This window comes from Cherax quadricarinatus, chromosome 46 (assembly GCF_038502225.1).
Source record: "Cherax quadricarinatus isolate ZL_2023a chromosome 46, ASM3850222v1, whole genome shotgun sequence".
In the NCBI taxonomy this organism is placed as follows: domain Eukaryota; kingdom Metazoa; phylum Arthropoda; class Malacostraca; order Decapoda; family Parastacidae; genus Cherax; species Cherax quadricarinatus.
In genome coordinates this window covers 6,688,110-6,715,559 of record NC_091337.1, presented here as the reverse complement: position 1 = coordinate 6,715,559, position 27,450 = coordinate 6,688,110, and the positions used below count along the sequence as shown (strand labels likewise).

Here is a 27,450-nt window from a genome sequence, read left to right as displayed (position 1 = left end):
GTGTGTGTTAATGTATGTTTGTGAGTGTGTGTACCATTGTATGTATGTACAGGGGAGAGGTACACAGTGGAGTGGAAGTGTTGAGTGTGAGGTCGCTGTGTACCAGAATTATCACACCAACCAGTAGTTAACACTCGCTCATCCGCTGACCCTCACTTTCTTCTTCTCCCCCCTATCACCCTTCCTCCCACACTTACCTCCCCACCTCTCATACACCCTCTCCTCCACTACCTCGTTTCCTCAAGTCTTCTAATAACATGTTCATTTTTCCACTATAATCTACCTTAACCATAATTATTATCGCATTTGTTTTATCTATGCCGTAAGGTGAAGTCCAGGATCTTTCCTTAATTCATGGAATAACTTAACAAATCTGTGCTCAGACCTCTACAACACAATTGTCATCAAAGATTTGTTAAGTTACACCATGAATTAAGGAAAGATCCTGGACTTCACCTTACGAAACAGACAAAACAAATGCGATATTAATTATGGACGAGGTAGATTATAGTGGAAAAAATGAACACGTTATTAGAAGACGGGGGAACTTAGGCCCCCTTAATGAATTCCCTCTCCTTGCATGACTGCATTCTACTCGCAATCGAAGGTCGCACAAGAACCCAAGGCTGCAGGCCTACTGGCCCATGGTAGGCAGGTCCAACTCACACTCATGTTCAACCTCATTTTAAAGCTATAAAGCTATCCAAGGTTCTCGCTTCAGTAACACTACTTGCCAATTTGTTGCGCTCATCTACCCCTCAGGGAAGGTTCCTTGATGGTGGTGAGGGGCTCTTGATCTATACGGAATTGAATCTGTGCTCCAATTCCCTGAATTAAGCCTGAATGCTTTCCATCTCCCCCCCCCCTCCTCAAGTACTGTATAATCCATACGTGTTTAGCTCTCCCCCATGATAATAATGCACTTATCTACACATCTCTTGCTAAACTTAATATAATTACACGTTTTCACAACCCATTTAAATCTGTGTCTCTTTATTCTAGACGTTTAGTAAGACTCGTAGCGACAGTGTCAGGTTCATTTCTTAACATTAATACCAACTGCTCAGAAAGAAATTTCTCGCCTAGCTGGTAGTAGTGTATCACAAGTTATATACAGCGATGAATCTAAGCAGGAGCCTACTGGAAGGGCTGCATCTGCTCTTATTGCCACCTCCTTAGTTAAAATTATTATAATAAGAAAGAAGCGCTAAACCTGCAAGGGTCATACAGCATCCCTAGTTAAGAACGATAACAACTTTCTTGAGTTAGGCATAAGAATTCACAATTGAGCATCTACACTCAAACTGAATTGTTTGCCATCTTAATGGCGCTAAAGTTAACGTATGACACTGAGCTTGACTTCATGGTTATTACTGATTCTGTCATCACTGAAGGCTCTTGACTCGCATAATAACTAACAATATACTCATTGCAGAAGCCAGATATAGATACTCAAAAATCCGGGAAAAAAGAATTAATGTACAACTGTTATGGATCCATCACACATTGGACTACTCCTTCATGATAACGTTGATATCTCAGCCCCTAAAAAAAAGTACCCTGAAGGATAATGTAGATTATAACTCTGTCGTATCTGTGTCTAGAATTAGGAATAATATTAGGAGAGAAGTAAATAATGAAAGTGAGTGTTATGGGAATGCAATTAGAAACTTGATTAGATATGTAACCCACTATGATAATATGAACGTAGATAAGTACGTTTAGGGAGCAAATTGCAATGTGAACAGACTGACTGATGTTGTAGTAACCAGGCTTAGGATTGGTTACACGTACTTCTGGCAGTTTGGGAGAGAGAGAGAAATGATCAAGCCAAATGCAAAGTATGTGGCCAGTCCTATGGTAACTATTTTGAGCACTATGTGCTTAATTGTCCACTTACTAAGGAATATAGAGATTAGTATAATAGGCTACGTGATATATCAAGATATCCTATTAATGAGAATAAGCAAATTTCCTAAATGTGCTTGCAATAGACAAGTCAACTGTAGATATAAGTCCAAATCTATTCCTGTAAACCCTTTTGGGGCCTAGTTCCTAGGCCTTGTATGTATCCATATGATTTTGCGATATCGTCCACAGGATGGATATGGGATTAACAATAAACTAGCCGCTTCGGCGGCAAAATCTAATCTCTTGCTAAACCAGCGCTTTCCTATATTCTCTCCTAACATAAATCTCTCAAACTTGTTGTGAGTCCTGTCGTGCTTAAATATTTTCAGTACGTTATTTACATCCACTTTATTTATTCCAGTTTGTACGCTTCAGTCATATCCACTCTTTCTAAAAATTTCCAGAGTACAACGTCACTGCCTTTAATCTATCTTCGTACGAAAGGTTTCTCATACATGGACTTAACATCGTCATCCTCCTGCCTGTGTTCCAGCGCATGTCCATTCTGTAACGTGAAGACCAGAAGTGAGTAGCCTCCCGTCCATCTTTCTGTTTATTCATTTATAGTCGTGTATTACGACTTATATATACGTATATGTATATATATATATATATATATATATATATATATATATATATATATATATATATATGTGTGTGTGTGTGTGTGTGTGTGTGTGTGTGTGTGTGTGTGTGTGTGTGTGTGTGTGTGTGTGTGTGTGTGTGTGTGTGTGTGTGTGTGTGCAAAGAATTCGTAAGAGCAAACGAAATATATACAAACACTGATCTCTGGCTGAGATCAGTGTTTGTATATATATTATATATATATATATATATATATATATATATATATATATATATATATATATATATATATATATATATATATATATATATATATATATATATATATATAATGTCGTGCCGAATAAGTAAAACTGGTCAATTAGCAAGAACTCATCTAAAATTAAGTTCTTTTTAAAAATTTTATTTTATTACGTTTAAAGATATATATTTTTCATTTATGTTAATATAAAAGTTAATAATATTGTTGTATCAAAAGAACCTTAGAAAACCTACATAACCTTATTATAACAAGAGTAATTTAATTTAGCCAAATCTAACTAAATATATTTTTGATAAGTTTACACTAATTTAATAATAAACAAACACAATGAATATATCTTTTTCGTTAGGCTCAGAATGATGTTTGTTAAATTGTTGCATACACAAATTTTCGCTTGCCTTATTCGGCAAAAAAAGCGTTGCTATTTAAGCTAAAATCGCAAGTTTTACCTATTCGGCACAACATATATATATATATATATATATATATATATATATATATATATATATATATATATATATATATATATATATATATATATATATATATATATATATATATATATATATATATATATATATATATATTATTTTTATTATCACACTGGCCGATTCCCACCAAGGCAGGGTGGCCCGAAAAAGAAAAACTTTCACCATCATTCACTCCATCACTGTCTTGCCAGAAGGATGCTTTACACTACAGTTTTTAAACTGCAACATTAACACCCCTCCTTCAGAGTGCAGGCACTGTACTTCCCATCTCCAGGACTCAAGTCCGGCCTGCCGGTTTCCCTGAACCCCTTCATAAATGTTACTTTGCTCACACTCCAACAGCACGTCAAGTATTAAAAACCATTTGTCTCCATTCACTCCTATCAAACACGCTCACGCATGCCTGCTGGAAGTCCAAGCCCCTCGCACACAAAACCTCCTTTACCCCCTCTCTCCAACCTTTCCTAGGCCGACCCCTACCCCGCCTTCCTTCCACTACAGACTGATACACTCTTGAAGTCATTCTGTTTCGCTCCATTCTCTCTACATGTCCGAACCACCTCAACAACCCTTCCTCAGCCCTCTGGACAACAGTTTTGGTAATCCCGCACCTCCTAACTTCCAAACTACGAATTCTCTGCATTATATTCACACCACACATTGCTCTCAGACATGACATCTCCACTGCCTCCAGCCTTCTCCTCGCTGCAACATTCATCACCCATGCTTCACACCCATATAAGAGCGTTGGTAAAACTATACTCTCATACATTCCCCTCTTTGCCTCCAAGGACAAAGTTCTTTGTCTCCACAGACTCCTAAGTGCACCACTCACTCTTTTCCCCTCATCAATTCTATGATTCACCTCATCTTTCATAGACCCATCCGCTGACACGTCCACTCCCAAATATCTGAATACATTCACCTCCTCCATACTCTCTCCCTCCAATCTGATATTCAATCTTTCATCACCTAATATATATATATATATATATATATATATATATATATATATATATATATATATATGTAATATATATATATATATATGTAATATATATATATATTACATATATATATATATTACATATATATATATATATATTACATATATATATATATATATTACATTTATATATATATATATTACATTTATATATATATATATATATATTACATTTATATATATATATATATATTACATTTATATATATATATATATATATTACATTTATATATATATATATATATATTACATTTATATATATATATATATATATATATATATTACATTTATATATATATATATATATATATTACATTTATATATATATATATATTACATTTATATATATATATATATATTTCCCAGTCGGTCCTTTTGCTGTCTTCCTGGCCCCGTCAGGTACTGCTCCTGCCTTCCTGGCCCCGTCAGGTCCTGCTCCTGCCTTCCTGGCAGCGTCAGGTCCTTCTCCTGCCTTCCTGGCCCCGTCAGGTCCTCCCATCCTTCCCGTCTTGCCAGAGGTGGTGGTGTTGCGTGTGGAAGGTGTATGTTAGGCTTATAATCCATGGATCTTGGGTTAGTAGCGGCCACACTGGCTGATTACTACCCTTATGAAGCCAGGTAAGTCAGTCAATCCTAAAACGTCACACTGCTCTTCAAATCCAAGTCAGGTATGTCAGTCCCTCATGAAACACCACAAAACTGTTCAACAGCCTCCCATCAAGCATTAGGGGAATTGCCAATAAACCCCTGGCTGCCTTCAAGAGAGAGCTGGACAGATACCTAAAGTCAGTGCCGGATCAGCCGGGCTGTGGCTCGTACGTCGGACTGCGTGCGGCCAGCAGTAACAGCCTAGTTGATCAGGCCCTGATCCATCGGGAGGCCTGGTCGTGGACCGGGCCGCGGGGGCGTTGATCCCCGGAATAACCTCCAGGTAACCTCCAGGTAACCTCCTGTCTGAAACATCACTCTGTTGTCTGAAACATCACTGTTGTCTAAAACTTTTGCACCAGGCCTATGTGAGCGTCCGGGTTCGATTCCCGGCGAAGGTTGAAACACTGGGCGTGTTTTCTTACACAGGTTGTTTGTGTTCCCCACCAGTCAAAAATGGGTACCTGGATGTTAGTAGTGGACTGGTGAGGGTCGCATCCTGGGGACAAAATTGACCTAATTTCCCCGAAATGCTCTGCACAGCAAGCGGCTTTCTATATGGTAGTACATCATTGATGTCAGCTAGGACTGTATAGCTTGTACATGTACTTGTAGTAATGAAGATATTATTGAGATGACGCATCCAGGTATGGGCCAGGAGCAAGCGTACTTAGCCTTGAGCGAAGGGGGGTGACACACAGCACCCATAACAGGCGACAACAGCAGCAACGGCAGCATCAGCAGCATCAGCAGCAGTAGGGTATAAGGTGACGCATAGTAATAAACAGGTCACTGAGTAGGTGGGTGTCTGCTTATACCCGTTGCCCTGCCCAAGCCTGGCTACCCTGAACCACCACCACCCAAGGTAGTGGTCAGTGCTCTCTCCCTGCCACCACTCCTAATATCACCCTCCCTATCCACCTCATATTCAATCTACTCCTGCCCACTGCCTCCACACCACTAGGGAATTAACAAGGTGATGTCTTCACCAGGTGCTTTACTGGTGTGTATATATATATATATATATATATATATATATATATATATATATATATATATATATATATATATATATATATATATATATATATATATATATATATATATATATATATATATATATATATATATATATATATATATATATATATATAACAACCACGGGGGAGTTGAATGATAGCTCTAAGCCTGTGTTGCAATTAACACATCAGGCGCTTGCAGTCTTGTTGAAAAGAGGATGAAGTCCAGTAAGCTCCTGACGATGTGTTGATTGAAACACGAAATGCCTAGAACTATGATTCAACTCCCCCTCCTCCCGTGGTTGTTTTGCATCTTGCATCACGTGTTCGCGATTTTTGCATGTGTGTGTGTGTGTGTGTGTGTGTGTGTGTGTGTGTGTGTGTGTGTGTGTGTGTGTGTGTGTGTGTGTGTGTGTGTGCTCACCTATTTGTATTCACCTATTTGTGGTTGCAGGGGTCGAGACATAGCTCCTGGCCCCGCCTCTTCACTGATTGCTACTAGGTCCTCTCTCTTCCTGCTCCATGAGCTTTATCATACCTCGCCTTAAAACTATGTATGGTTCCCGCCTCCACTACTTCACTTTCTAGGCTATTCCACGACTTGACTACTCTATGACTGAAGAAATACTTTCTAACATACCTTTGATTCACCTGAGTCTTCAACTTCCAATTGTGACCTTTTGTGTCTGTGTCCCATCTCTGGAACATCCCGTCTTTGTCCACCTTGTCTATTCCGCGCAGTATTTTATGTCGTTATCATGTCTCCCCTGACCCTCCTGTCCTCCAGTGTCGTCAGGCCGATTTCCCTCAACCTTTCTTCGTAGGACAATCCCCGTAGCTCTGGGACTAGTCTTGTTGCAAACCTTTGCACCTTCTCTAATTTCTTGACGTGCTTGACTAGGTGTGGATTCCAAACTGGTGCTGCATACTCCAGTATGGGCCTGACGTAAATGGTATACAGAGTCTTGAACGAATCCTTGCTGAGGTATCGGAACACTATCCGTAGGTTTGCCAGGCGCCCGTATGCTGCAGCAGTTATCTGATTGCTGAAAGCCTCAGGAGATATGCTCGGTGTTATACTCACCCCCAGATCTTTTTCCTTGAGTGAAGTTTGCAATCTTTGGCCATCTAAACTATATTGTGTCTGCGGTCTTCTTTGCCCTTCCCCAATCTTCATGACTGCATTTGGCAGGGTTAAACTCAAGAAGCCAGTTACTGGACCAGGCTTGTAGCCTGTCCAGGTCTCTTTCTAGTCCTGCCTGATCCTCATCCGATTTGATTCTTCTCATTAACTTCACATCATCTGCAAACAAGGACACTTCTGAGTCTATCCCTTCCGTTATGTCGTTCACATATACCAAGAACAGCACAGGTCCCAGGACTGACCCCTGTGGAACCCCGCTTGTCACAGGCGCCCACTCTGACACCTCGTCACGTACCATGACTCGTTGTTGCCTCCCTGTCAGGTATTCTCTGATCCATTGCAGTGCCTTTCCTGTTGTGTGTGCCTGATCCTCTAGCTTTTGCAGTAACCTCTTGTGAGGAACTGTGTCGAAGGCCTTCTTGCAGTCCAAAAAAATGCAGTCGATCCACCCCTCTCTCTCTTGTCTTACTTCTGTCACCTTGTCATAAAACTCTAGTAGGTTTGTGACACAGGATTTTCCTTCCCTGAAACCGTGCTGGTTGTCAATTATACACTTGTTTCTTTCCAGGTGCTCCACCACTCTCCTCCTGATGATCTTCTCCATGACCTTGCATACTATACATGTTAGTGATACAGGTCTGTAGTTTAGTGCCTCATGTCTGTCTCCCTTTTTAAAAATTGGGACTACATTTGCCATCTTCCATACCTCGGGGAGTTGCCCAGTTTCAAATGATGTGTTGAAGATCATTGTTAATGGTACACATAATATCTCTGCTCCCTCTTTAAGGACCCACGGAGAGATGTTGTCTGGTCCCACCGCCTTTGAGGTGTCAAGTTCGCACAGCAGCTTCTTCACCTCCTCCTTGGTTATATGTATTTCATCCAGCACTTGCTGGTGCCCCCCCCCTGTTCTGATTTCTTGGAGTCCTACTGGTTTCCACTGTAAATACTTCTTTAAATCTCGTGTTGAGCTCCTGACATACCTCCCGGTCGTTTCTTGTGAATTCCCCATCACCCTTCCTCAGTCTGATTACCTGGTCCTTGACTGTTGTTTTCCTCCTGATGTGGCTGTACAACAGCTTCGGGTCAGTCTTGACTTTTGATGCTATGTCATTTTCATATTGTCGCTGAGCCTCCCTTCTTATCTGTGCATATTCGTTTCTGGCTCTTCGGCTAATCTCTTAATTTTCCTGAGTTCTCTGTCTTCTGTACCTTTTCCATTCTCTAGTACACCTAGTTTTTGCCTCCCTACACCTTTGGGTGAACCAAGGACTCGTTCTGTTCTTCCCATTATTACTGTTTCCCTTGGGAACAAACCTCTCCTCTGCCTCCTTGCATTTTGTTGCCACATAGTCCATCATTTCTTGTACTGGTTTTCCTGTCAGTTCCCTCTCCCACTGAATGTCTTGAAGGAAGTTCCTCATGCCTGGGTAGTTCCCCCTTTTGTAGTTTGGTTTTTCCCACCCTATTCCTGCTACTCTCTCCACTTGGAGCTCAACTATGTAGTCGAAGCACAGAACCACATGATCACTAGCTCCCAGGGGCCTTTCATACATGATTTCCTCTATGTCCGAACAACTGAAGGTGAATACAAGGTCCAGTCTAGCTGGTTCATCCTCTCCTCTCTCTCTGGTAGTGTCTCTAACATGTTGATGCATGAGGTTTTCCAGTACCACATCCATCATCTTGGCTCTCCATGTTTCGGGACCCCCATGGGGCTCCAGATTTTCCCAATCTCCTTGTGATTGAAATCACCCATAACTAGTAACTTTGCTCCCCCCATGTGTGCTCTCCTGGCCACCTCGGCTAGTGTGTCGACAATTGCTCTGTTGCTCTCATCGTATTCTTCTCTTGGCCTCCTGCAGTTCTGTGGTGGGTTGTACATTACTGCAATTATCACCTTATGTCCCTCAGACTGGATTGTTCCTACTAAGTAGTCCCTTTCGCCCGTGCCATCAATTCCTTCCATTTTCTCAAAACCCCACTGGTTTTTAATGAGCAGTGCAACTCCTCCTCCCCCTCTCCTCCCTCTGTCTTTCCTGAGGATTTGATATCCGGATGGAAAGATTGAATCTGTTATTATTCTGGTGAGTTTTGTTTCTGTGAGTGCTATTATGTCTGGGGATGTCTCCTTGATTCTTTCGTGCCACTCCTCATACTTATTTGTTATTTCATCTGCATTTGTATACCACACCTTCAAATTCTTTTCTAAGACTGTGGTCTGGGAGGTGTATTGGGGTTGGGGAAGTGGGAGACCTGATAAGGAAATATGGGTGGTTGCTGTGGGGGTGGAGTTTGTAGTGTAGTGGGTGGGGGCATTGGATATGGCATGGGTGTTTTGGTTTAGAGTGTTTGGTTGCACTGGGGTTGACCTGGTTGGGAGGCTTCTATAGGAAGTTGTGAGGGAGGCTGTATTTGATCTTCCTGTGTCTGGGATCTCCTGTCTGTCTTCTGTAAAGTAAAAGGACACAAGTGCAACTAATGTGACATTTATTGTGGCAACGTTTCGCTCTCCAGGAGCTTTATCAAGCCATGGAGAGCGAAACGTTGCCACAATAAATGTCACATTAGTTGCACTTGTGTCCTTTTACTTTACATATTGTCGGTAATTCTACCAACTTTATTACTGTCTGTCTTCTCCATCCCCTCTCTTTCCTCCTTTCGCCTTTGTACCATCTCTCTCAGTTTCCGCCTTTCTTCTTGTGTTCTGTCGCGGTTGAGATACACGTTCCTGTATGCCGGAATGTCCCTTAATCGTGCTTTCTCCTGCAGGATCCTGTTCCGAGTCGATTCTGCCTTGAAGGTCACTTTCACTGGCCGGGTTCTTTGTTTTACAAACCCCCCTATTCTCCGAAAATTTTCCAGCTGGGTCATGTCGTCTTCTCCTATTGCTTTCATGATGCTTTCAATTGTGTGTGTGTGTGTGTGTGTGTGTGTGTGTGTGTGTGTGTGTGTGTGTGTGTGTGTGTGTGTGTGTGTGTGTGTGTGTGTGTGTGTGTGTGTGTGCGCGCGTGCGCACTTTTAACGTATTGTATATGCCATCTCATATACATGCAGGTAGTGTGAGTACTAGTGCAGTACTCATTGTAGGTGGGGTGAGTACTGACGTCAGTGACTGACGTGTATGGCGCCATTTCACTTCCGCTAGATTGTTAAGAATAATGGAGCGCGCGCGCACACACACACACACGAAATGAATATACAAGGATGAGGAGTGAGGCTGAAAGTCACTTTGAGAACAACATAGCCACCAAGGTTAAGTCTGAACCAGAACTGCTTCACAGCCACTTCACAAAAAAAAAAGATGGTGAGACTAAGTAATTCGACCAAAGAAGGAAGGAGGCCAGCTCGTGGAAAATGAGAAGTCTGTAAAGTGCTAAAAATCTATTTAAACGGGACCTCACAGTGGAAACGGGCAATGCCAGAAAGCCCAGGAAAAAGAATGCACCAACAAGTACAGGACACCATACACACAAAAGGGTAGAGGTAAAAAAAAAAAAAACTTTTAATGGAGTCGGATACATCAAAGGCGGTGGGACCTGATAGGGTGTTACCATGGATTCTGCAATAGGAAGCAAAAACACTGAACCATTAACTATGATGTACGACAAATCAACGACACGGGGACAGTTGCCAGAGATCAGGAAGACAGCGAACTCAATACGTATGTTTTAAGAAAGGAGAGGCATTGAACTACAGGCCAGTTTCGCGGATATTTATACCGTGCAAGGTAATGGGGGAGTTAGGAGAGTGGTAGAGCACTTGGAGAGAAGTGGTATCATAAACGACCAGGATGAATTCAGAAATGCTACAAAGCAACATAAGTGAGACAGGAGAGACAGGGTTAGGTGATTTGCATTTTCTTACCCTGCAAAAAGACATTTGATACTGTACTCCACATGAGACTGGGGCAAAAACTTGAGTAGCAGGCATAAAAAAACTGGGAATGTATGTACTTTGGTGGATCAAGGACTACCTCAGGGAAAGGAAGCAAAAAAAAAAAAAAAAAAAAAACTGATTGTTCGGGAAGAGATGTCAGAATGGGGTAGAGTAACAAGTGGTGTACCACAAGGCCAGCACTGTTTCTGATTTAAGTGAATGACATATCAGATGAAAATGAGTCAAAGATATCTCTGCTTATTGATAATGTAAAACTAATGAAGAGATTGTAAACAGATGAGAACGGGGAAAAGCTGCGAAGGGATCTGGACAAACTGCAGGGTTGGTCAGACAAGTGGTTGCTTAAATTCAACCCCAGAAAATGCAAGGTTATGAAGATTGGGGAAGGGGGCTAGAAGACCGGACACAGAGTATAAACTTGGGGGACATAGGGAGCGAACCTTATTCAGAGAGAAGGACCTGGGAGTAAGCATAGTGCCTACCATATCGCCGGTGCCTCATGTCAACCGAATAACCTCTGCAGCCAATGCTCGCCTGGCAAATCTGAGAGTGGCCTTCAGGAATGTCACCGAAGAGTCATTCTGGGTGCTTTATACAACATATGTCAGGCCCATCTTGGATTAAACAGCACCAGTATGAAGCCCACACCTGAGGCAGTATGTTAAACTGGAGAAAGTGCAGATATATATAACAAGGGAAATGAGCCACGTACAGAGGCTAAAGAAAATTAATCTAACTGCTCTGGAGGATAGAACGTCCAGGAGAGACATGATTTCAGAATATTCAGAGGAATTGATAGGGCAGACAAGAGACAGGCTGTTTGAGAGGCAGGAAAAGAGAACTCAGGGGTACATCTGGAAGTTAAAGACACAGATGAGTCATAGGGATGTTAAGAAGTGTTTCTTCATTCCCAGGGTAGTTGGAAGTGGAATGACCTCAATGAAGACGTGGCGGAGGCAGACTCCTTACGTAGTTTTAAGAATAGGTACGATAAAGCACACGACGCTAGAAGAGTGTGAATCTGGCAAGTAACAAGGGGTGGGGCCCAGGAACCGAGACTCAACCCCTGCAGCCACATATAGTTGAGTACACAGTTTACTTGTGTTGGTCCATATGTAGACAAGCGTATATAGCCCACACCTACATAAATGTTAGTGTTTGTCGCTTCTGAATGCCTTTAAAAGTCTCTGATATGACATAAAAACACACCAGTTTTCTTAGACATTTGGCTTAACATAGCAGGCCATACCTTCTTGAGCAGGGAGGCTGACTGCTTTTAAAATACTGCTGCTTCTAATAGGTCTGCCAATATGAAAATTTGCATTCAAGCTTGTAATGGTCCCAAAGGAAAATATTACAAATTTCGTGCAAATTGATTGAAAAAGCCGACATATGGTATTACAGTCATATTTGTACCAGTGTGTGGATATTGAACTTGACAGTGTTCGGTAAAACACATCCTAGCAGATTTTTGGCAATGCAAAAACAAATTGCATTTATGGCCATTTTCATAGATAAAGTTTATAAAATTGTGGAGAAAACTCATCCCCAAAATGCTGATAAGTCAGAACCATGTACAGTTCTGAGATTTTTATACCGACACATTGCAACTATTTTCTGCCGCCCCCCCCCCCCCCCTCCAACAATAAAAAAATTATGTTGCTGTATATTTAGAAGTCAGAATTTTAAATTTAAAATTGTTGCGTAGGAAAGGTGTTTCAACCACCACCCAGGGTGCCACCACCATCACTCAGTGCCACCACCACCACCCAGGAAGCACCTTTGCTGGAGCAAAGGTGCTTCCCGTGATTGTATTTGCTTAGACTTCCTCCTCTTTTCTGCAACATTGCAAGCTGCTGATGTATTGATAGCAACACGAAAGGCCTAGAACTATCGTTCAGCTCCCCTCGTAGTTGTTTTGCATGTTGTATCGCTTTCTCACGACATTTGCCATTCCTTGGAGATGTGCATTTAAAATTTGTAAACACTTAAATGCTGCTGTTCTCTTGTGGGAAGGATTTTAATCACCCGTCTGACAGATTTCGACAGTTTCAAAATTTTTGAATCAATATTTATAAATTAATGACCAGGACTTCTAATGCAGTATTACGGTCAAAAAAAAAAAAAAAAAAAAAAGTTTGCCCTGCGACCACCTTCACATTTCATCTCATGACTCCTATACATTATTATTATTATTATTATTATTCTCTGAGATGCATTCCTTGCAAAGTTGGTGGTCAAAATCTACAAGTTATGTTGTGCTATGTTAGATCATGGTTAAGTTAGGTCCGATCTAGCTGTGTCAGATTTAAGTTGAGTTAGGTTTGGCACCATTAAAGTACATATATGCATCTAGTACCTCGTCTAGTATGTCTAGCACTACGTCTAACACCACGTCATGCTGGCTGTTATCTGCTGTGAGCCTGACCTTGCGTGTACTTGTGTGAAGCACGGTGTACGTGCACCAGTGACCAGTACAGCAGTCACAGTGTACGTACACCAGTGATCATCAGTACAACAGTCATAGTGTACGTGCACCAGTGACCAGTACAGCAGTCATAGTGTACGTATACCAGTGATCATCAGTACAGCAGCCAGTGTACGTACACCAATGATCATCAGTACAGCATAGTGTACGTACACCAGTGATCATCAGTACAGTAGTCATAGTGTACGTATACCAGTGATCATCAGTACAGCAGTCAGTGTACGTACACCAATGATCATCAGTACAGCATAGTGTACGTACACCAGTGATCATCAGTACAGCAGTCATAGTGTACATGCACCAGTGATCATCAGTACAGCAGTCATAGTGTACGTGCACCAGTGATCATCAGTACAGCATAGTGTACGTGCACCAGTGATCATCAGTACAGCATAGTGTACGTACACCAGTGATCATCAGTACAGCATAGTGTACGTACACCAGTGATCATCAGTACAGCAGTCATAGTGTACGTGCACCAGTGATCATCAGTACAGCATAGTGTACGTGCACCAGTGATCATCAGTACAGCAGTCATAGTGTACGTACACCAGTGATCATCAGTACAGCAGTCATAGTGTACGTACACCAGTGATCATCAGTACAGCAGTCATAGTGTACGTACACCAGTGATCATCAGTACAGCAGTCATAGTGCACGTACACCAGTGATCATCAGTACAGCAGTCATAGTGTACGTACACCAGTGATCAGTACAGCATAGTGTACGTGCACCAGTGATCATCAGTACAGCAGTGTACGTGCACCAGTGATCATCAGTACAGCATAGTGTACGTGCACCAGTGATCAGTACAGCAGTCATAGTGTACGTGCACCAGTGATCATCAGTACAGCAGTCATAGTGTACGTACACCAGTGATCATCAGTACAGCATAGTGTACGTGCACCAGTGATCATCAGTACAGCAGTCATAGTGTACGTACACCAGTGATCATCAGTACAGCAGTCATAGTGTACGTACACCAGTGATCATCAGTACAGCAGTCATAGTGTACGTACACCAGTGATCATCAGTACAGCAGTCATAGTGTACGTACACCAGTGATCATCAGTACAGCAGTCATAGTGTACGTACACCAGTGATCATCAGTACAGCAGTCATAGTGTACGTACACCAGTGATCATCAGTACAGCAGTGTACGTACACCAGTGATCATCAGTACAGCAGTCATAGTGTACGTGCACCAGTGATCATCAGTACAGCAGTCATAGTGTACGTGCACCAGTGATCATCAGTACAGCAGTGTACGTACACCAGTGATCATCAGTACAGCAGTCATAGTGCACATGTACCAGTGATCATCATTACAGCAGTCATAGTGTACGTACACCAGTGATCATCAGTACAGCAGTCATAGTGTACGTACACCAGTGATCATCAGTACAGCAGTCATAGTGTACGTGCACCAGTGATCATCAGTACAGCAGTCATAGTGTACGTGCACCAGTGATCATCAGTACAGCAGTGTACGTACACCAGTGATCATCAGTACAGCAGTCATAGTGTACATGTACCAGTGATCATCATTACAGCAGTCATAGTGTACGTGCACCAGTGATCATCAGTACAGCAGTGTACGTACACCAGTGATCATCAGTACAGCAGTCATAGTGTACATGTACCAGTGATCATCATTACAGCAGTCATAGTGTACGTACACCAGTGATCATCAGTACAGCAGTCATAGTGTACGTACACCAGTGATCATCAGTACAGCAGTCATAGTGTACGTACACCAGTGATCAGTACAGCAGTCATAGTGTACGTGCACCAGTGATCATCAGTACAGCAGTCATAGTGTACGTGCACCAGTGATCATCAGTACAGCAGTCATAGTGTACGTGCACCAGTGATCATCGGTACAGCAGTCATAGTGTACGTACACCAGTGATCATCAGTACAGCAGTCATAGTGTACGTACACCAGTGATCATCAGTACAGCAGTCATAGTGCACGTACACCAGTGATCATCAGTACAGCAGTCATAGTGTACGTACACCAGTGATCATCAGTACAGCAGTCATAGTGTACGTACAACAGTGATCAGTACAGCAGTCATAGTGTACGTGCACCAGTGATCATCAGTACAGCAGTCATAGTGTACGTGCACCAGTGATCATCAGTACAGCAGTCATAGTGTACGTACACCAGTGATCATCAGTACAGCAGTCATAGTGCACGTACACCAGTGATCATCAGTACAGCAGTCATAGTGTACGTGCATCAGTGATCATCAGTACAGCAGTCATAGTGCACGTACACCAGTGATCATCAGTACAGCAGTCATAGTGCACGTACACCAGTGATCATCAGTACAGCATAGTGTACGTGCACCAGTGATCATCAGTACAGCAGTCAGTGTACGTGCACCAGTGATCATCAGTACAGCAGTCATAGTGCACGTACACCAGTGATCATCAGTACAGCATAGTGTACGTACACCAGTGATCATCAGTACAGCAGTCATAGTGTACGTGCACCAGTGATCATCAGTACAGCATAGTGTACATGCACCAGTGATCATCAGTACAGCAGTCATAGTGTACATGCACCAGTGATCATCATTACAGCAGTCATAGTGTACGTACACCAGTGATCATCAGTACAGCAGTCATAGTGTACATGCACCAGTGATCATCAGTACAGCAGTCATAGTGTACGTACACCAGTGATCATCAGTACAGCAGTCATAGTGTACGTGCACCAGTGATCATCAGTACAGCAGTCATAGTGTACGTACACCAGTGATCATCAGTACAGCAGTCATAGTGTACGTACACCAGTGATCATCAGTACAGCAGTCATAGTGTACGTACACCAGTGATCATCAGTACAGCATAGTGTACGTACACCAGTGATCATCAGTACAGCAGTCATAGTGTACGTACACCAGTGATCATCAGTACAGCATAGTGTACGTACACCAGTGATCATCAGTACAGCAGTCATAGTGTACGTACACCAGTGATCATCAGTACAGCAGTCATAGTGTACGTACACCAGTGATCATCAGTACAGCAGTCATAGTGTACGTACAACAGTGATCATCAGTACAGCAGTCATAGTGTACGTACACCAGTGATCAGTACAGCAGTCATAGTGTACGTGCACCAGTGATCATCAGTACAGCAGTCATAGTGTACATGCACCAGTGATCATCAGTACAGCAGTCATAGTGCACGTACACCAGTGATCATCAGTACAGCAGTCATAGTGTACGTGCACCAGTGATCAGTACAGCAGTCATAGTGCACGTACACCAGTGATCATCAGTACAGCAGTCATAGTGCACGTACAACAGTGATCATCAGTACAGCAGTCATAGTGTACGTGCACCAGTGATCATCAGTACAGCAGTCATAGTGCACGTACACCAGTGATCATCAGTACAGCAGTCATGGTGTACATGCACCAGTGATCATCAGTACAGCATAGTGTACATGCACCAGTGATCATCAGTACAGCAGTCATAGTGTACGTGCACCAGTGATCATCAGTACAGCAGTCATAGTGTACGTGCACCAGTGATCATCAGTACAGCAGTCATAGTGTACATGCACCAGTGATCATCAGTACAGCAGTCATAGTGCACGTACACCAGTGATCATCAGTACAGCAGTCATAGTGCACGTACACCAGTGATCATCAGTACAGCATAGTGTACGTGCACCAGTGATCATCAGTACAGCAGTCATAGTGTACGTACACCAGTGATCATCAGTACAGCAGTCATAGTGTACGTGCACCAGTGATCATCAGTACAGCAGTCATAGTGTACATGCACCAGTGATCATCAGTACAGCAGTCATAGTGCACGTACACCAGTGATCATCAGTACAGCAGTCATAGTGCACGTACACCAGTGATCATCAGTACAGCATAGTGTACGTGCACCAGTGATCATCAGTACAGCAGTCATAGTGTACGTGCACCAGTGATCATCAGTACAGCAGTCATAGTGCACGTACACCAGTGATCATCAGTACAGCAGTCATAGTGTACGTGCACCAGTGATCATCAGTACAGCAGTCATAGTGCACGTACACCAGTGATCATCAGTACAGCATAGTGTACGTGCACCAGTGATCATCAGTACAGCATAGTGCACGTACACCAGTGATCATCAGTACAGCATAGTGTACGTGCACCAGTGATCATCAGTACAGCAGTCATAGTGTACGTACACCAGTGATCATCAGTACAGCATAGTGTACGTGCACCAGTGATCATCAGTACAGCAGTCATAGTGTACGTACACCAGTGATCATCAGTACAGCAGTCATAGTGCACGTACACCAGTGATCATCAGTACAGCATAGTGTACGTGCACCAGTGATCATCAGTACAGCATAGTGTACGTGCACCAGTGATCATCAGTACAGCAGTCATAGTGCACGTACACCAGTGATCATCAGTACAGCACTCATAGTGCACGTACACCAGTGATCATCAGTACAGCATAGTGTACGTGCACCAGTGATCATCAGTACAGCAGTCATAGTGTACGTGCACCAGTGATCATCAGTACAGCAGTCATAGTGTACGTGCACCAGTGATCATCAGTACAGCAGTCATAGTGTACATGCACCAGTGATCATCAGTACAGCAGTCATAGTGTACGTACACCAGTGATCATCAGTACAGCAGTCATAGTGTACGTGCACCAGTGATCATCAGTACAGCAGTCATAGTGTACGTACACCAGTGATCATCAGTACAGCAGTCATAGTGTACGTGCACCAGTGATCATCAGTACAGCAGTCATAGTGTACGTGCACCAGTGATCATCAGTACAGCAGTCATAGTGCACGTACACCAGTGATCATCAGTACAGCAGTCATAGTGTACGTGCACCAGTGATCATCAGTACAGCAGTCATAGTGCACGTACACCAGTGATCATCAGTACAGCATAGTGTACGTGCACCAGTGATCATCAGTACAGCATAGTGCACGTACACCAGTGATCATCAGTACAGCATAGTGTACGTGCACCAGTGATCATCAGTACAGCAGTCATAGTGTACGTACACCAGTGATCATCAGTACAGCATAGTGTACGTGCACCAGTGATCATCAGTACAGCAGTCATAGTGTACGTACACCAGTGATCATCAGTACAGCAGTCATAGTGCACGTACACCAGTGATCATCAGTACAGCATAGTGTACGTGCACCAGTGATCATCAGTACAGCATAGTGTACGTGCACCAGTGATCATCAGTACAGCAGTCATAGTGCACGTACACCAGTGATCATCAGTACAGCACTCATAGTGCACGTACACCAGTGATCATCAGTACAGCATAGTGTACGTGCACCAGTGATCATCAGTACAGCAGTCATAGTGTACGTGCACCAGTGATCATCAGTACAGCAGTCATAGTGTACGTGCACCAGTGATCATCAGTACAGCAGTCATAGTGTACATGCACCAGTGATCATCAGTACAGCAGTCATAGTGTACGTACACCAGTGATCATCAGTACAGCAGTCATAGTGTACGTGCACCAGTGATCATCAGTACAGCAGTCATAGTGTACGTACACCAGTGATCATCAGTACAGCAGTCATAGTGTACGTGCACCAATGATCATCAGTACAGCAGTCATAGTGTACGTGCACCAGTGATCATCAGTACAGCAGTCATAGTGTACATGCACCAGTGATCATCAGTACAGCAGTCATAGTGTACGTACACCAGTGATCATCAGTACAGCATAGTGTACATGCACCAGTGATCATCAGTACAGCAGTCATAGTGTACGTGCACCAGTGATCATCAGTACAGCAGTCATAGTGTACGTGCACCAGTGATCATCAGTACAGCAGTCATAGTGTACGTGCACCAGTGATCATCAGTACAGCAGTCATAGTGTACGTACACCAGTGATCATCAGTACAGCAGTCATAGTGCACGTACACCAGTGATCATCAGTACAGCAGTCATAGTGTACGTGCACCAGTGATCATCAGTACAGCATAGTGCACGTGCACCAGTGATCATCAGTACAGCAGTCATAGTGTACGTACACCAGTGATCATCAGTACAGCAGTCATAGTGCACGTACACCAGTGATCAGTACAGCAGTCATAGTGTACGTGCACCAGTGATCATCAGTACAGCAGTCATAGTGCACGTGCACCAGTGATCATCAGTACAGCAGTCATAGTGTACGTGCACCAGTGATCATCAGTACAGCAGTCATAGTGTACGTGCACCAGTGATCATCAGTACAGCAGTCATAGTGTACGTACACCAGTGATCATCAGTACAGCAGTCATAGTGTACGTACACCAGTGATCATCAGTACAGCAGTTATCGTACAACACTGTATCAGTTTATATAACTCAAGAAATCGTAATGACACGATTGCAAACAAACCATACCCCCGGCCGGGATTGAACCCGCGGTCACGGCCACGCTAGCTGGAGATTCGTCTGTAAAAACTTGCATTTGTGGTCACAGTGGTGCCTGTGCTAACCTTCCTATGGTGTAGAAATATACCTAGTTGGATGAATGTTATTGTGGCTAGCTGGTCTAGTGGCTAACGCGACGGGCTGGAGTTTTGAGACTCTATGACCGCGGGTTCAATCCCGGCCGGGGGTATGGTCAGTTTATATAAGCCTATAAATTAACTATATATATATATATATATATATATATATATATATATATATATATATATATATATATGAGAGAGAGAGAGAGAGAGACCTAAAAAAGAAGAAACACTTTCACCATCACTTATTTCATCACTGTCTTGTCGGAGGGGCGCCGGTACCACAGTTCAAAACCGCAAATATCCCCACCCATCCTTCAGAGTGCAGGCACTGTACTTCCCTACGGTTAACCGGTTTCCCTGAATCCCTTCATATTAACTTGCTCACATTCCAATAGCACAAGTCATAAAAATCACAATACTAAAGGAAGACTGCACGGTGAAGTGTTGAATAGTTATTGCACTTCCCCGTGTACAATACTAAGAGAGCAGGTGAATGTAACTCGTGTCGTGCTTATCTACTTGTTCTAGTATATTAATATAATAACACTACTAGAAGAGCACTTCACTAGGGTAAGCTAGTGCTAAGCTGCTTCCGTTCCTGACAACACAATCTCTCACTCACGTAATGTCCAACATATTTTCTTCAGAACTAGCCTATTAATTCTGATTATTGACACAGCTTGGGAGTTTATTCTTCTCATCCACAAATCTTTTGCTCAACCGGTGCTTTCCTGTATCCTTTCTAAATCTAAAGTGATTAAGTTTAATCCATTTGCGAGTTCAATATTGCTTTGATATTTTTAATCCTATTGTAATACATATACCTTGGAATATTAATTCCTTTAGTATTACAGTAATTTCACTTCAATTAACTTATTCCATTATGTAAGGAAATTGTTGGTTCCCTGCGACTTATCACTTTTTAAGTCACATTAATTAACATTACCCACTTGCATTATCATATAAACATTATTATCCCTACCAATTATTACATTTAAATCATAGGAAAATTATAAAAATTTTCCACACCTACATTTCACTAATTTCACCCTCATCCCCTTCCCTTCCTTTCCTTACCCAAATCATTACAGTGAGTGCACGTTCACTGCTTTTCATCTATTGTCGTAAGGAAGTTCCATATACCTGGAGGTTACCTGGAGGGTATTCCGGAGATCAACGCCCCCGCGGCCCGGTCAATGACCAGGCCTCCCGATGGATCAGGGCCTGATCAACTAGGCTGTTACTGCTGGCCGCACGCAGTCCGACGTACGAGCCACAGCCCGGCTGATCCGGCACTGACTTTAGGTATCTGTCCAGCTCTCTCTTGAAGGCAGCCAGGGGTTTATTGGCAATTCCCCTAATGCTTGATGGGAGGCTGTTGAACAGTTTTGGGCCCCGGACACTTATGGTGTTTTCTCTTAGTGTACCAATGGCGCCCCTACTTTTTATTGGCGGCATTTTCCATCGCCTGCCCAGTCTTCTACTTTCGTAGGGAGTGATTTCTGTGTGCAGATTTGGGACCATTCCTTCCAAGATTTTCCAAGTGTAGATTATGATATATCTCTCCCTCCTGCGTTCCAACGAGTACAAGTCAAGTGCTTCCAAGCGTTCCCAGTAGTTAAGGTGCTTGACAGAACTTATACGTGCAGTAAAGGATCTCTGTACACTCTCTAGATCTGCGATTTCACCTGCTTTGTATGGAGATGTTAATGTACAGCAGTATTCCAGCCTAGAGAGAACAAGTGATTTGAAAAGGATCATCATGGGCTTGGCATCTCTCGTTTTGAAAGTTCTCATTATCCATGCTATCATTTTCTTTGCACGTGCGATCGTGGCACTGTTGTGATCCTTGAAAGTGAGATCCTCAGACATTACTACTCCCAGGTCCCTTACATTATTTTTCCGCTCTATTGTATGGCCGGAGTCAGTAGTATACTCTGTTCTAGTTATTATCTCCTCCAGTTTTCCATAACGGAGTAGTTGGAATTTGTCCTCATTGAACATCATATTGTTTACCGTTGCCCACGGTAAACTTTTTAAGCGTCAGTATGTTTTCCAGTACATCGTCGTCTAGTCTGCCTGGCTATTCCTGTTCTTTAGTGTAGGCTGTAACACAGCCAGATCTAGAGGGGGACCAGACCTCCATAACATTTAAATGAGGCTTTACTAAGTATATACAAAGTTGAATAACTTGGGATGTATACTTATTGGTATAAAGCCAAGAAGTCTGCTAGATTTATTGTCAGCACTTAAAACACAGTCGCCAGCTCTGTTAATGTGCTGCTCCACGTGGCGCCCGCTACAACATATAGTTTTTAACGTGTAATATATTTCTAAAATAGCGTAGCAGTCGTGCGTATGTTAACACAGTGTAACATGTCTACCGTAGCTTGGGTAACAAGTAACAATGTATTATAACGTTTAAGTTAACACGGTGTAACACCTGTCAACAATAACACGGCCATCAGTCAGCAAAAATCACGTGCAAGTTAACAAGATGTAACGCCTGTCAACACTAACACAGCTACCGTACATCTGGCCAAGGAACGCATATAACACCACAGTCAATAAAGACTATCATCCTCTAAGACCATGTTGGCAGCCCATAACACTCAATCTTACTTCAAGAAAAATATACATGTAGAAAAATGACAATTGAATATCTCAAGGTGAGTGGTTGGAAACGCCTTTTTCTTGTGTGCTGTTTTTTGCTTTCTCATTCTTTCTCTCTCTCTCTCTCTCTCTCTCTCTCTCTCTCTCTCTCTCTCTCTCTCTCTCTCTCTCTCTCTCTCTCTCTCTCTCTCTCTCTCTCTCTCTCTCTCTCTCTCTCCCTTGAAAAGTTGAATTGGGTCTGTCTGTGATGAAGTTGAGTGTATAACGCATATGTTGAATGGATGAAGCATTTATTGAGTGACCTTTTTGTTGAGAGACCCATTCGTTGAGTTTCTGTGTTGCATACTGTGAGTGTGTGATGCATACATTGAATGCGTGAGGCACTGACTGAATGAGTAACGCATTTGTTGAGTCTCTGACGTATTTTATACCATTGTTGATGCTTTTGCTGCTGCTGCTGCTACCATTACTACCACCACTACTATACTACTAATAATAATTATATTATTATAATCAAAAAGAAGCGCTAAACCACAAGGGCTATACAGCAATAATAATAATAATAATATATCTGTTTTAGTTGCACTACTCACATAAGTCCAGCCAGACGATGTCGAATAAATTCTGTCAACAGAGGTTGATGTGAGACAGTATCAGAGTTTGTGTGTGCGCGCGCTACATTGCTAACTTGTACACTATATGACAAACATTTGGAAAAGAGATAAAGCACACACACACACACACACACACACACACACACACACACACACACACACACACACACACACACACACACACACACACACACACACACACACACACAGCACCAGTTTGGAATCCACACCTAGTCAAGCACGTCAAGAAATTAGAGAAAGTGCAAAGGTTTGCAACAAGACTAGTCCCAGAGCTACGGGGATTGTCCTATGAAGAAAGGTTGAGGGAAATCGGCCTGACGACACTGGAGGCCAGGAGGGTCAGGGGAGACATGATAACGACATATAAAATACTGCGCGGAATAGACGAGGTGGACAAAGACGGGATGTTCCAGAGATGGGACACAGACACAAGAGGTCACAATTGGAAGTTGAAGACTCAGATGAATCAAAGGGATGTTAGGAAGTATTTCTTCAGTCATAGAGTAGTCAGGCCATGGAATAGCCTAGAAAGTGATGTGGTGGAGGCAGGAACCATACATAGTTTTAAGGCGAGGTATGATAGAGCTCATGGGGCAGGGAGAGAGAGGACCTAGTAGCAATCAGCGAAGAGGCGGGGCCAGGAGCTGTGACTCGACCCCTGCAACCACAAATAGGTGAGTACAAATAGGCGAGTACACACACACACACACACAGAGTGATGTATTTTAAGGTTGATAAATATCATAAATAAGATGCAAGTATAAATATCACAAGCGAATTAACGCCACTGTAACAGTGAAGAAGTTTGAAGTTCCTGCCATTAATTTTATAATAACTCAAATATATGGATGACATGTGCCCAGTGTTTTATGTAATGTTACATTTATTACTTTTTAATACAACTGTGTACGGTGTCCGCACCATTACAAAATATTGTGTATTTAAATTCTACTTTCACTAATTAAGGTCAGTCTAAATTCTTGTAGTGTTAAGAACATTAAGATGTCTTAGTTTTATAAGGTTCAGACTGTGTTTAGACTGACGTTCAGACTGACGTTCATTATTATTATAATAAAAAAGAAAGACTGACGTTCAGACTGACGATCAGATTGACGATCAGCCTTGTGTTCAGACTATTGTTCACGGAGTTGCTACAAAGAACAACGTACATTGCTTGTTCGCTTAAAGAATCATTGTTTTATAAGCTAGGACTGTAGACCCTGCTTAAAAAGTGCGTGTACACGTGCCAGCATGCCCGCACGCCTGCACGAACACCGTACGCAGTTTGAAGAGTAGGTAGAGCTGTAGCTCTAAGAAGTAGTTATAGCCCTAGGAGTAGGTAGTTATAGCTCTAGGAGTGGATATAGCTTTAAGAGTAGGTAGTGACACCTCTAAGAGTAGGTAGTTATAGCTCTAACAGTAGGAAGAGTTATGTATACCTTGAGCGTGATGTGTGGTTACTTTCTGGCAACACTAAGGTTCACTGTGGTTACTGGCAACACTCTCTAACTGTCGACTGATGACTGACGAGACATGAGTGATCTGAGATGCCAGTCTGTCTACCTGTCTGCCAGTCTGTCGGCCACTCCGCCAGCCCGTCTGTGTGTGTCACACACCGGACATGGCTGATCCTTGTAGGAGAGCACTGAGGCAGTGTAGACTATACGTAGCATACACGTATGTGCACATGTCTCCGTGTAAACATTAAGTGTATATGTATTATCTCACAGTTATGGCAGTTAAATCCAGATGTGCAGGTACTGCACAGCCACTGAGTCCAGTAACCTACTAACTGACGGTACATCCTCAGACGTTTCGGTCTGTCAGGACCATTATCAAACAATCACTTGATAATGTTCGAAGACTGAACCGAAACGTCGTCCAGAGATCGTCAGTACGTGCATTAGTTGTGAATTGTTGTAGCTACGGTATTGTAACTTTTATTCTATAAACCACTGCACAGTTGGCGATTGATAATTTTTGTGCTAAGTTTTATCGAATGGCCTTGGTGCACCGATCACCTTGTCACACCTGGAACGTGTATCTGAATCGACCCCCTGCAACCACAATTAGGCAAGTACACACAGCTCCTGCCCCTACGTGGGCAGGAGCATCAACCCCTGCTAATGCTCCTGCCCACGTAGTAAGTACCTGTGTTAGCCTAGTGTTGTGGATAACAGGCCGGCAGTAACTGCTGTGTACATGTCCCAGAAAACTCCAGATTTCCTGCAGATATTTCACTGTTACGTAAAAATGTCTTGTTTAAATGGTGAGGAAATGCTGTGCATTCCGTGGGCGTATTTATTATTATATACATATCTGGAATATACAGTGATTTGAATTGCAGAGTTTGAATCTTAGTGTCGTAACTACGATAATACTAAACTATCTGGGCCACTATAGTGTAATATCTCTCTCACAATATTACACAATGATAACTTACAAACACACGTTGGCACAGATGTTATTATTTATTTAGTAATTATTGAACGTTCCTCCGCGGCGGACTTTAACTTATTGTAAAATGTCCAATATTAAGCAGATTATTCCATGGAGATAAAACTTAAGCTGTTCACGTGGGGAAAAATGGAACGTCACCTTAAATAAATCATGATAACCTAGCAGAACCAAACCTTGCAACCTAACCTAGCGGAACCTAACCTAGCAGAACCAAACCTAGGAACCTAACCTAGCAGAACCTAACCTAGCAGAACCTAACCTAGCGGAACCTAACCTAGCAGAACCTAACCTAGCAGAACCTAACCTAGCGGAACCTAACCTAGCAGAACCAAACCTAGCAGAACCGAACCTAGCAGAACCAAACCTAGCAGAACCAAACCTAGCAGAACCAAACCTAGGAGAACCTCACATAACTGATCTTGTTATTATAACATGATGCTTCTTCATTTATATAATTAAATGCCGTACAGAATATGATGCACCTCATTTATCCCCCTTTCCTCCTATTGCAAGCTCCTGACGAAGGGTTGTCATCAGGGTGAGAGGCCTTGATTTGCATCACACCGTAGCTGTGCCGGTCATTTATTTGCAACACATGAGTATCAAGGTGAGAATTATAGGAATATCATGAGATAAAAGTAGGGACAAATGCTGTTTCTATATTCACTGTATGGAATACAGTGAGTATACAAGGTATCTCTCACAGGGGAGGTATCTACTGAAATATTTGAAATATCTCAATGGATACCTCACCTGTGTGGGATACCCTGGTGAAAAACGGTTTGACGATACCAACAAAATGTGAAAAAGGACACTTATGTACAGCTCAGGACATTAAAGGAAACGTTTCGGCACAAGTGAATTCAATCCTACATCAGGACTGACGAAACCACTCCTGGCGAAACATCTCCTCTTGATAAATATCCAGAACTACGAGTATCTTCTCCCACATACCCTGAAGTATTCCTAACATTGTAGTGTATGTGGGTGACCTAATATACAGACTCGTGTGTATTTATGTATACTCACCTGTGTGACTGCTGCTAGCAAGGTATGGTGTATTCCAGCAACTGCTGAATGGTATCCCCCACCTCCTCTCTGGTGGAGGGGTGGGGGTTGGTGGGAGTGGTAGGGGGTTTGGAAGAGGGATTTTGGTAGACGGGGGAGATAGAAATGTTAGCGGAGGTGAGGGGTGTTGGAGACGGGGGGGGTGAGATTGTTAATGCAGGATTGTGAGGTTAATGAAGGAATGTAGGATTGTAAAGTTAATGAAAGTGTAGGATTGTGAAGTTATTGAAATGTGTGTGGGATTGTGAGCTTAATGAAATAGTGTAGGATTGTAAACTTAATGAAAGTGTAGGATTGTGAGGTTAATGGAGATGTGATATTGTCAGGTTAATAAAAGAAGTGGGGGATTGTGAGGTTAATGGGGCAGGGGAGATTGTAGGAGCGGTGGTTGGGGGGCATGTGGTGGAGGAGAGTGGTGCAGCATCCACACATACACACAAGACAGGAGCACTACACTAGTGACCACCCCGCACCGTGGCTCAGGCCACACTGAACCCTTCCATCTCTCCTCCTCTCCATTAATACTTAACTCTACACACTCATAACTTTTCTTCCCAGTAACAAGAAAATGATGGAGTCAGTATCGCGTGTTTCTTGATATAACCTGGCCACAAATATATGTGATTTGGAATCATTTGCATATTTTTTTTTAGATGCCTTGAAGACAGTGAACCTCAGGCGTTGGTATCACTGT

General features: G+C 42.7%; 1 protein-coding gene across 3 annotated transcripts in view; it reads right to left on the bottom strand.

Moving 5' to 3' along the window:
* Positions 1-27,249, bottom strand: part of LOC128696659 (inter-alpha-trypsin inhibitor heavy chain H5) — a 254,124-nt gene extending 226,875 nt beyond the window's left edge. For all 3 annotated transcript variants that reach the window (XM_053787984.2, XM_053787985.2, XM_053787986.2), the window contains exon 1: positions 26,718-27,249. The gene's annotated coding sequence lies outside the window, so the exon portion shown is untranslated. The remainder of the gene's footprint in view (positions 1-26,717) is intronic.
* Between the last annotated feature and the right edge of the window lie 201 nt (positions 27,250-27,450).